We start from the raw sequence: 12,109 nt of genomic DNA on the forward strand, positions 1-12,109 counted from the left end.
TATTCCTGCAAGATGGTGTAGGAAAAAGTCATTGGGGAAAGCGGTTTTTTCAACATGGATAGCAGGATCATCCCCTTTGGATGAGATGAACAGAAGCATTGGGGCCCTGCCTGGGAGAATTTGGTGGGGAAGAGTCTGGGGATGGGGGAAGGGAGGAGGGGGTCTGCCTCTCCATGAGAACAGCCTGCACCTCTGGTCTGTTTGTTTTTCTGTCTGACTGTTTGTCGGATGGGGGGTTGGGGAGATAAGGATGTGGAAACAACCTTAAAATAACCTCCACTATTCCCTGAGGTGCTCCAGGGACTGGGCACTGTGGTCTAGCTTGGGACTCGCTGGCTTGTGTTGTGGCCGAGGAGGTGGGGTTATGGGCCCTTCTGGCCTGTGTCTGTCTGTCTGTACCCTTGCACTGCGCTCTAGCCCTGTCCCCAGCCCCCGCTCGCTCCCTAGCGTGCTCTGGGTGAGCTGGCCGTGGAGTTCAGCCCTCTCAGCTGATGCTAGCAGGAATAAATAATCCCGTGATTTGAGTTAGGAGGCAGGGCCCCAAGGAGGCATGGCAACCGCATAAATCCTGAAGATGTGGGGCCCAGGTGGGCCCCACAGAGCAGCCGGGTCACTCCCTGGGAGTTACGACTCCTTAATTCGACACTTGCCTCCTCCTCCTTCTCCCTTCTCCCTGCCCGGTTGCATCCCACACAGAAGGCTGACTCCTGGACCCCTGCCACTGAGCCCCGGGGGGACCTGGGCCGTTCCTGCAGCGTGGGCTGGAGGCCCGTGGATGCCGAGACTCTCTCTCTCAGGCCCCATCTCCCCACACTGCTCCCCTGGTCTCTTTTTCAAGCCTCCCTCCTTCCCCAGCCCCGCCCTACAAGGCATCCACAGCCCTGCAATGGAAGCAGTCTCTCCCCCCCTACCATTACGCTAGCACCTACCCCTTCCCACCACCAAGAGGCCTAGGCATCTACTGGGAGGCTCGAGATCATCCTAATCTCTATATCCAGACCTCTCCATGCCCCAAGATCTGGGAGAAAAGTGCAGAAGGAGGAACATTCGTCTTGAAGCCTACTCTGTTTTGGTTGCCCTCCTCTGGCCTTTCTCTGGACCTAGATTGGAGCTCCCACTCTGCCACTCTGCCCAGCCCAGCTCTGGGACTTTGACCCAGAGCAAATGTTCTCCTCTGCCTGTGGCCTGGAATATCACCCAGCCAAGTTCCTGGGCAACTCGGTTGGGTGATCGCATCTCTTCAAACAATTGGCTGAGCTTTAAAAGGGGCTTTTTAACCCGATGAAGTCCTTGTCATTCAGTGGACATGTGAGTATGGGGAAATTTTCGAAGAGGGACTTTCTAACAGAGGCCCCCTTGCCCACTCAGAAGACCCCTTCAAACAGCAGCGTTCTGCCGATTGGCCCCTTAACTTTCCAAAGGCTGCTGGTGTCTGTCATCATCACCCCCAAGCCCCCAAAATAGTCGGTGTCGGAGTTTTTAAGTGTTTCAGAACTCAGAAAGGCTGGACCCCAAACCGCCAAGCATAAAATCATTTTCCAGAGGCACCTGGGTGGCTCAGTCGGTTAAGTGTCTGACTTCGGCTCAGGTCATGATCTTACAGTTTGTGAGTTCGAGCCCCAAGTCGGGCTCTGTGCTGACAGCTCGGAGCCTGGAGCCTGCTTCGGATTCTGTGTCTCTCTCTCCCCTTCCCCCACTTGTGTGCAGGTACGCTCTGTCTCTCAAAAATAAATACATAAACTTTAAAAAAAATCATTTTCCAAACCCACTTTAACAGACCATGTCATCCATCCCAGCAGACATGAAGTATTTATTGAGCAACCAACCCGAAACGCTGGGCACCCACACCGAGATGAGAACCAGGATAGGTTTAGACAGTCTAGATCCCAGCTGGGTGGTTGACAGTCCACAGTCTGGGAAGTCATTAGAGCCCGTAAGTGAGATAGAGACACGGGTAAGAGAAGGGATGAGACAGGGACGGGGAAGGAGAAGAACAGAGTTAGAACCATCGCCCTTCTCTTGCGCTTGACCCCAAGTGGCAGATGCGTCCTCCCCAGATTGCCAGGTGGGTGGTGCTCACTGGAACTTCTGGATTGGGCGCCAAGGTAGACCTTAGCGAAGGCAGACTTTAGGGAAGCTGGCTGTTCTGCGGCGAGTGACTTGGGGGGGTCTCGTTGACCCCTTCCTTCCTTCCTTCACCAACAGGTATTTCCCAAAGCACAATTCCATGCTGACCAGAAAACTCCTAAGCCCCAGAGAGACGAAGGACGTTTCTATTCATTTGGAAAGATTAAGCCAATGGTGGTGGACATAGACTGGCTGGGCTGCAGGAGCTCGGCAGAGGGAGGGTGCCCAGGGGCGGGCGGGGTGGGCAGTGAAGACAAGCTTCCGCAGGGAAGTGGTACTCCCATTGTCTTTTGAAGGATAGGTGGTATAGACTGATATAGCTGGTACAGACTGGCACAGTGGAGGGAGAAAACCTTTGGCACTCGGGAGACAGGGAAGGAAAGGACAGGAGACAGGGAAGGAAAGCAAGACATTAAGTGAGGCGGGGGGGGGGGGAGTGAGAGGGGCTGCTGAGTTTCACGGGACAGTGAACAGACTGCTTCGGCTGGAGCTGAGTTGTTGGAAATGGGACTGGAGAGGCAAGTGAATGGAGACTTCGTGGGGATGACCTTGAGGCTGCGTTAGTCAGCCATCACCACAGAAATGATGCCTCGCAAATCACGGGAGCACTTCATGGTTTACAACAAGGCTTTGTTTTTCTTACTCACAGCCTGTGGGTTGGGCTCAAGGCTACTCCACGTTCTCCTTGGGCCAGCGAGGCTATCGCTGGAGCTCAAACAGCACAAACGTTTTTCATCCCGTGCTCTGCTCACAGCCACTGACATGCCATTGGAAGTCAGGTGACCAAGCCGGCCACCAGCGCGGTGGGAACGTGGAGTCACGTGACACAGGGTGTGGGCGTAGAGTCCGATCACCAGGAGGAAAGAATTGGGGCCGACGATCCAATCTGCCTCCGTGCTACACAAGTAGCCATTGAAATGTCCTATATACAGTTGAGCCTTGAACAGCACAGGTTTGAACTGCACGGGTCCACGTATATGCAGATGTTTTTCAATACGGTACAGTTCCGTGAACGTATTTTTTTCCTTATGATTTGCTTAACATTTTCTCTTCCAGATGACTTGATTGTAAGAATACAGCATACAGGGCGCCTCTGTGGCTCAGTCAGTCAGCTAAGCATCTGACTCTTGATTTTGGCTCAGGTCACGATCTCATGGTTGGCGAGATCGAGCCCTGTGTCGGGCTCTGGGCTGACCATGCGGAGCCTGCTTGGGATCCTCTGTCTCCCTCTCTCTCTCTCTCTCTGCCCTTCCCCCACTCACACTGTCTGTCTCTGTGTTTCTCTCTCTAAATAAGTAAATAAACATTAAAAAAAGAATACAGTGTACAATACACATACAGAATACGTGTTAATCGACTGCTTATGTTACTGGTTGGGTTCTCTTAACAGCAGGCTATCAGTAATAAAGTTTTCGGGCAGTCAAAAGTTATACCCAGATTGTCAACTGTGCAGGAGTCAGGCCCGCACTGGTCAGGGTCACCTGTGGCTGAGCGGTATGAGCAGTACCCTATGGTTGCTGAATTCTTGTTTCCAGAAGTTCTTTCCCTGCCGCTAGCTCATTTGCATTTCCCCAACAATCCTCTGAAGGAGGTGTTGTTAGCCGTCTTTCAGATGATAAAAGAGGACTCCGAGAAGTGATGTGGCTCCACTAAATGACACAGCTGGGGGGCGCCTGGGTGGCGCAGTCGGTTAAGCGTCCGACTTCAGCCAGGTCACGATCTCGCGGTCTGTGAGTTCAAGCCCCGCATCAGGCTCTGGGCTGACGGCTCAGAGCCTGGAGCCTGTTTCTGATTCTGTGTCTCCCTCTCTCTCTGCCCCTCCCCCGTTCATGCTCTGTCTCTCTCTGTCCCAAAAATAAATAAACGTTGAAAAAAAAAATTAAAAAAAAAAATGACACAGCTGGGAGAGGATGAGCCACGACTTAAACGGGGCATCCTGGGCTCCAGGTCCAGAGCTTAGCTACGTGCTGTCCCCAACGGCTGCTGTGGCAACACGGATCTGCCCCCGTGTGCAGGGTGGGAGAAAGCCTCAGGGTCCGTGGATGGCTGACATCGAGAAGCACTCCTCGAGCCGGGCTGGTGGCAGAGGAAGGGAGACAAAGGCTGAACTCTTTTATGAGTTTGTACATTTTCTTCCTTTTTCGAGATGTCACTTTCCCAGAGTAGGAAATACACAGATCCGAAGAGTACAGTTGGGGAGTTTTGTCAAACGTTATCTGTGTTCTCAACGCCCAGACCAAGGTAGAGAAGGCTTCTCTCGTGCCCCCTGCCAGGCCACCTCCCTCATCACCGTAGATCGGTTTTGCCCGTCTTTGTGCTTGATATACACGCAGTCACACAATTATGTTCTCCGTTACGTCTGGCCTAGTTCACTCGGCGTAATGTCTTGGGGATTCATCCCTGTGGTTGCAGGTAGCACTGGTGTGCTTATTTTTATTGTGATGCACATTCCATTGTAGGCATTAACCATAATTTAATCCCTTTTCCTGTTTCCAGACATTTGGGGGTGTTTCCAGCACTTTGGCTATTACAGCGCTGCTCTTCACATTCGAGGACAAGTCTTTTTTGTGAATGTAGGTTCTCACTTCTCCTCGGGTACATCCCTGGGGGAAGAATTGCTGGGTCCCGGGTGGGTGTCTATCCAGCTTTATCAGAGAGACTGCCGAGCAGTTTTCCAAAGTACTTTTACTACCATACACACCATTAGCAAGATGAGAGAGTTCCAGGTCCTCTCTGTCCTTGCCAGCATTTGGTGTGATTGGTCTCTTTCACTTTAGCCAGGAGGAGGTAGGACGTGAGGAGGTATCTCGCTGTCGGAAGGTCCACTGTCAAGGCCAGTTCTCATCTCCCTGGGACTGCCCTGGATCTCCGGGGGGGAGGGGGGTGGGGGAGAGGGGCGATCCCTAGGCTTCTTTGACCAGCAATTCCATCAGTGGGCTGCGGGCCGGGTTCTGCTAAGGGGAGGCACTGGCAGGAGACTGGAAGGCAGGTGGAAAAGGAAAACCAGAGTATGTCTACCCCCTGTGTTGCCTCCAGCCACATCTCCTCCATGGCCCCATCTCCTGGCCTTACAGACCCACTCTGGTTGCAGCTTCGGCTGGGTGACAACCACCCCCACCCCCCCCCCCCGCCCCGCCCCGGGTTCCAAAAACAGCATTTCTTCCTTTTGTCTCTCTAGCCTAGGAGCGCTAGTGGCTTCTGCCAAACTGTTTCACCAATACCTTTTGGCTTTTCAGCTCTCCCATTATCTGTGCAACCATTTCCTGCCTCTGGGATCTTATATTCACTGTTCCTTCTACTTAGAATGCTTCGCCCCCCCCACCCCCCAACATCTACATGGCTCTTTGCTCGGATGTCACCTTCTCAATAATGCCTTCCTCCCCTGACCATCCAACTTACAATTAACACTCGCAGTCCCTCTGTCCTGCCCTATTTTGCTCCACAGCAATTATCATCTTCCTTCACACTTGATGCATTTTATTTATTTATGTTCGCATCGCCTTTCTCCATGAGAGTGGAATTTGCTGTCCGTTTTGTCCGCTGTGGATCCCCAGTGACCAGTAGCCAGCACAGGGTAGGCAACCAGACATCTGTTGAGTGAATAAATGTGGGCAGAAAAAGCAGAAAGTCCCAAGCTTCTGAATTGGGACACTGGAGTTAGGGTTTCCCTGGGCATCTCTAAATCTCATAGAATCCCAGTTGAAAGGGGCCAGGGGAGGACTGTGCTTCATCGCTCTGTCCCCCTGTCCCCTTTTCCTCATGGCCCAGCCACTTCCCTGGGAAGAGGTGGGCCAAGCAAATTTCAGGAACTCACACATTGAGAGCTCTGCCCTGGCCCCTTCACAGAGGCCCAGAGGGCTGCTTCTGAATTTGGCTGACAAAAGACACATTTGGACACAAAAGCCCCTCTTGATTAAAGTAGGTCTTTCATTGGGAGTGGATGGGGTCGAAGGTCAAGATGGTGCTAGCCCATATTTTTAAAATGAATCTTGACCCCTACCTTACAGCATACACGCAAATCAACTCCAGCTGGATTGCAGATACCCATGTGAGAGATATGACAATAAAGCTTCTAGGAGAAAGCAGAATATCTTCATAACTTTGGGACAGGCAAAGATTTCTGTAAAAGAGACCCCCAAAAGCACTTTATTGTGAAAGACAAACATTGACAAACTGTCCAGCATTAAAATTAAGAACGTCTGTTCATCAAAAGACACTTTGAAGGGAGTGAAGGGAAGCCACGGGGTGGGAAAGGATATTCATAGAACGTCTACCCACCAAAAGACTCATATCCAGGAGATTATATTTCCTACAAATCAATAAGAAAAAGATGGAAAACAATAGAAAAATGAGAAGACTTGAATAAGCATTTCACAAAACGAGGATATCCAGCGGTGCCTGGCTGGCTCAAGTGGCAGAGCATGTGACCCTTGATCTCAGGGTCATGAGTTCAAGTCCCACATTGGGCATAGAGTCCACTTAAAAATAATAATAATTATACAAAGGAGAAGGATGGGGCGCCTGGGTGGCTCAGTCGGTTGAGCATCCGACTTCAGCTCAGGTCGTGATCTCGCGGTGCATGGGTTCGAGCCCCGCGTCGGGCTCTGTGCTGACAGCTCAGAGCCTGGAGCCTGTTTCAGATCCTGTGTGTCCTTCTGTCTCTGCCCCTCCCCCGTTCATGCTCTGTCTCTCTCTGTCTCGAAAATAAATAAATGTTAAAAAAATAAAAAAAAAAAAAGGAGAAGGTGAAGCAGACAGAGACAGAGGAGGAGGAGGAGGAGGAGAAGACAAACTTGTTTTAAAAAGAGGATATCCATGGGGCGCCTGGGTGGCGCAGTCGGTTAAGCGTCCGACTTCAGCCAGGTCACGATCTCGCGGTCACGATCTCGCGGTCCGTGAGTTCGAGCCCCGCGTCGGGCTCTGGGCTGATGGCTCAGAGCCTGGAGCCTGTTTCTGATTCTGTGTCTCCCTCTCTCTCTGCCCCTCCCCCGTTCATGCTCTGTCTCTCTCTGTTCCAAAAATAAATAAACGTTGAAAAAAAAATTTTTTTTTTAAATAAATAAAAAGAGGATATCCAAATAAGTAATAAATATAAGAAACGGGGTTCAATTCATTAGTCATCAGAGAAACACAAAAACTAAAAACCACAATCTGATACCACCCTACATCCAGCAAAGTGCGCTGGATGGGAATAGAAGTTGGCTCAACAATTATCGAGAACTTCCTGGCGTTATCTAATGACAACGAACACACGCATACCCTACGACCCAGAAATTCTACTCACCTGCGAATATTCATGGCAACACACGTAGCGGCCAAAATCTGGAAGACTCAGCAGTAGAACGCAGAAGTAAACTGAGGTGTATTCGCACAACGGACCGTCACAAAGTAATGAGAGACGACGTGCTATTCGCTACACGATGACTGTAAGTGAATCTTGAGCGAGAGAGGCCAGGCACAAAAAGCGTACGTCCTGACATGACTTCGCTTACATGAAGTTCAAACGCAGGCTAAAACAAATCTATCGTATTAGAAACTAGTGTGCGCAGCGCCTGACAAGGGGCACGATGAAATATTCCAAGGTGGTAGTACCTGTCCCGATTCTTCATCTGAGTGCTGGTGACCTGGCTGTGTTCAGTTTGCAAAAGTCCATCAAGCAGGAAGCTTACAATTTATGCACATGTGTATATGTATATTACACATCAGTAAAAAATACTATGTTTAATAGAAGTGTTAGACACTGGGGAGAACAGAGCAGTGGAAGCAGCGACCCAGAGTGGGAGGGTGGCCAGGGTAGGGGCTGGGGAGTGGGCTTCTGCACTTGCCTGTCTTAGAAAGCCTGGTCCCTTCTCCTCTGGCCCTGCGGCTTCCCCTCGGGTCCGGGGGCTGAGATGTCAGTGTCACTATGGGAAACACAGGAGGGCAGGCAAGGAACGTGGGTAGGGAGGCAGCAGCCCTGGAACACAGCCCACCTCACCTCTGAGCTTCAGGAAAATAAGGGGGGTGCTACCCCTGTTGGTTGCAAAGAGCACAAGTCAGTGAACCGGGCCACTGGCGAGAGCCGCCCCAACAGAGGCCGTGGTGGAGTCCTGTCACGTGAGCCTCTGCTCGCAGGTATCCAAACAGCAGGAAAAGAGAGAGACCCGATTTAAACCTGGAGGTGAGAGAGCGCCGCGAGGGAGCTGAGATGGAGGGCATCATCGGACATCCGTGCGCCGTTCCCCATCATCCCAGGGTACCTCTCATGGCCCGAGCGTCTCATTGCACTGATGAGAATTCTCTTGAACAACAGACAAATTTTTCAATAAGCAAGGCCTCCGCACAGAAGCCAGCTGCCTCCTCTGGTCTCAGCAGCAGACGCCATGATGTATTCCAACGTTTATTTATTTTTTTGGGGGGGACAGAGAGAGACAGAGCATGAACGGGGGAGGGGCAGAGAGAGAGGGAGACACCGAATCAGAAACAGGCTCCAGGCTCTGAGCCATCAGCCCAGAGCCTGACGCGGGGCTCGAACTCACGGACCGCGAGATCGTGACCTGGCTGAAGTCGGGCGCTTAACCGACTGCGCCACCCAGGCGCCCCGATGTATTCCAGAATGGAGTGGAGGAACGGGCCTCTGGAAAGCCTCCGCGTAGTGCGGTCTGCCCCCGCCATGGTCGGGCCTTCTTTGTCCCCCTGCGCCCCACCCCCCCCCCCCCCCCCACCACACTCCCAGCATCGTCCTGTCTGCAAAACCCAGGTGTCCCCCTGCCCTTCAGCCTGGAATGTTCTCCTTCACCTCCCTCCAGTGAGACATTCATTTCCTCCCTGACTCACTCCCCTTCCATCTTCTGGAGGCCCCGCCTCCATGCCTGTGCTCCGCCCCCCTAGACGGGGAGCTTCGTGGGGAGCAGGCTGGGTGTTTTGTTCACCTTGCTGTCTCCTGGGCACCCAGCACGTAGGGAAGGGAACAATACATGTTCTCCGAAGGAAGGGAAGGAGGAACCTTCCTGTAACTGGAGTCGGATTGTAAGGGATCCGCGGGGCTCGGTCGCATGAAGACAGTAAGCTCCTGAATTCCAGGAATAGTTGTTAACAGAGGATAAATACCTTGGCCCCAAGGACCGATGTTGGCATTGATCGTGGACTGATGAGGGAAAATGTGGTTCAGCTGGGCCCGCGGTGCACAGATGTCTCCACCTGAGACCAGTCTACACATCCATCATGTCACCACGGCCACGGCCCGTAGTGTACCAGACGCTGTGCTAGGCGTGTCGTCCTGTTAATCCTGACGCCCCCACGAGGCGGCTACTATCACCAGCCCCATTTTACAGAGAAGGAAGCTGAGGCACCAAAAGAAAAAGCCATGTGTCCCAGGGACACGGAACTGTTAAGCCGCAAGGGACGTAAACTGGGGCTGGCCGACCCCCGGGCCGTTGTGCCAAGCACCCAGCTCACCGTCTCTCAGTGTCGTAGACCCATCCGGCCATCCTCACGGAGAGGCCTCCGCAGGGTGACTTAGGAGGTCAGGGTCCCCAGGTTTCATTTAAGGTGAAAGCGCTAAGTTGAGGGTAAAGCGCCGGGGGAGGTGGGCGAGGGCCGTAGCCCCGTGTGTACGTGCCTATGCGTGAGCGCGTGTGCAGGCATGTGGGTGGGTGTGCGTTGTGCGCGTCTGCGGGCATGTGGGTGGGTGTGCGTTGTGCGCGTGTGCATACACGCGTGCACGGGTCTGTGTGTGGATGCCTGCGTGTGCCAGCGGCCGAAGGGAGGGGTCCGCCAATTAGGAGAAGGTGATCGATGTGAAACTTCCTCACACGGTCAGCGCACAGTAAATATTTGCAGAATTGAATTGAAATGCTAAAGAGAGTACTCTACAAATGTGCGGTGTTATTATTACTATTATCTCCAAATTGCAGGCCTCAGGAAGAGAGAGGGGCAGGTAGAGAGGTGGTGGCAGGGTCAGTTAGCTACCTGTCACCTCCAAACCGCGGTGCACGGACCCCCTTCCGTGGACTCTCTCCGAGTGATTTTTTCCCCCTGAGCCGACTGAGGCAGGGATCTTGCAACCTGCGAGGACGGCAGTGACAGTGACAGCCATAACTAACACGCAAGCAGCCCTCTGTATGGCCCGGCCTCGCCCCTCTCTGCTCTCATTGTATTCCCAATGCACAGAGGGTGAAACTGAGGCTCAGAGGGGTTGACCAGAAGAACGTGTTCGTGGCTCTTGAGAACCACTAGAGAACAGGGCTGTACCTGTCCACCATCTACACCCCCAGTCCTCCTGTACAGCAGGGGCATATAATGGGGTAACAGGTGGTGAGGGGCGTGCAACGGACTGAGTAATGGAGAACGCGAGACCCGAGCTGGGCACTTCCTCTCCCACTGCCTCAGTTCCCTCGCTGCAGAGTGGGGTCGAATCGCCGCCGCAGCAGAGAGCAGCTGTGGTAAGAGAATAATACCCTCAACTGCCTAGTAAGTCGTGAGCGTGCAAATTACGCGAGCTGTCGCTGTAAACGTCCTGAGGGCTCACTGGAATCTGATTTTCACTTCTTCTCCCACCAGGGAGTGATGTCGGACTCGGAGGACTGGTGCAAGTTCAGGAATTATTCTAGTCCAGCCCCCTCTGGGAACCGGTAAGAAAAATGAGACCCAAAGGACAGCACCAAGGTCACATGGCTGGTAAGTGGCAGGGCTTGGATTGAAACACAGTTTTTGGGCTCCCAGGCAGGGCCTCTCTGCCTCTCCAGGCTGCTTCTGATGGGGACTCTGGCTGCCATCATGGGCCCAGCCTGGGGACGCAGGGGGCCCAGGGGAGGCAAAGAGGGGGAGCAAAGGCCCAGCCTCCAGAGAAGGGGTGGCAGCAAAGCCTGGGGGGAGCCTGTCATTCATTAAGCCTGTCAACCCTCCCAGACTCGTGGGGAAAGGCCCCCGTCTTCTCCCGGCTCACCAACCCCAGCAGTCTTGCGGTCTCCTATGATCTGAGCCACTGACCAGGACACCAGGGGAGAGATCTGGAAGGCGATGCTGGCCCCCAGCGCTCTTCCCTGCCCCGACCACCCCTTTCGAAGGCCTGTGCCCTCCTCCTCATCGCCAGCGGTCCCTCCTGACGGCCGCCACGTAAACCAAGAGCCTACAAAACACCCGTGTCAACGTGCCTCCTCCCTGGAGGTCCAAGGCCTTAAAACTTAATAGTCTCTCAAATGCCGTAACGCTAGAGGGGGCTTTTATAGACTCAACAGGGATAACATTATGAAGGGCTTTAGCAGCCTACAGTGGGCCACCTGCCCCCAGCCCCTCACACACACTTCAGGGACCTCTGAGAAGCCCCTCCACCATGAGGGCCATAGCCCCCCACTCCTAGTCCCCGGCCAGCCGGCTCCTCTGCGTTCTGACAAGGTTATTAGGAATAGTTCGCTGCAAACAGGGGCCTGATGGGAGGTTGGGACCCCGCTGGCCCTGGCTCGATTGAAGCTAGACGAGTTGTGTGTGTGTGTGTGGGGGGGGGGGGTGCTGGTCCAAGGGAAATATCTTGGTGACTAATGAGCGGGCAATTGAAAGCTCCTTCGTGTCAATGGAGAGCAGATGGGGAAGGAGGGGAGTTGCTGAGGCCTGGCCTCAGAGGTGTGGGTGGCTGGGAGGGAGGGGGAGAGGGGGCGAAGCCTGTGGGGTCAGCAGGTGGGGGATGGGGGTAGGGAAGGGAGGCCCGGCCTGCTGTCACCCAGGGAGCAACACAGCTCCGGGGGCCCAGATCCAGGGACTCTGGCAACAGCAAGAGTTAGCAGTGTGGCCACGGTGTGTCGTGGGCCAATCGGCTTTTTTTCTTCTCTACCAAGGGCCCTACTTTTCTACTCGCCGTCCCCCCCCCCCCTTCCTTTTCTTGTCCGCTCAGTGTCCCCTCGTCTGGCCTTGCCCTGCCCTCTTCCCCCACCCCTTCTTCCTCCCTGTTTCCCCTCCTCCAGGCCCCTTGCTCTGACTCCTGGGAGACCACAAATGGTGGTCAGTC

General features: G+C 53.7%; 1 long non-coding RNA gene across 1 annotated transcript; it reads right to left on the reverse strand.

The window, feature by feature from the left end:
* Positions 1–4,378: 4,378 nt before the first annotated feature.
* On the reverse strand, positions 4,379–8,486 carry LOC123609720. The gene is made up of 4 exons (XR_006717929.1): positions 7,412–8,486; positions 6,128–6,247; positions 5,527–5,717; positions 4,379–5,105 (listed from the first exon to the last, which is right to left on the reverse strand). It is a non-coding gene; the product is annotated as an uncharacterized LOC123609720 (long non-coding RNA).
* Between the last annotated feature and the right edge of the window lie 3,623 nt (positions 8,487–12,109).

Source organism: Leopardus geoffroyi, chromosome B2 (assembly GCF_018350155.1).
Source record: "Leopardus geoffroyi isolate Oge1 chromosome B2, O.geoffroyi_Oge1_pat1.0, whole genome shotgun sequence".
Taxonomy (NCBI): domain Eukaryota; kingdom Metazoa; phylum Chordata; class Mammalia; order Carnivora; family Felidae; genus Leopardus; species Leopardus geoffroyi.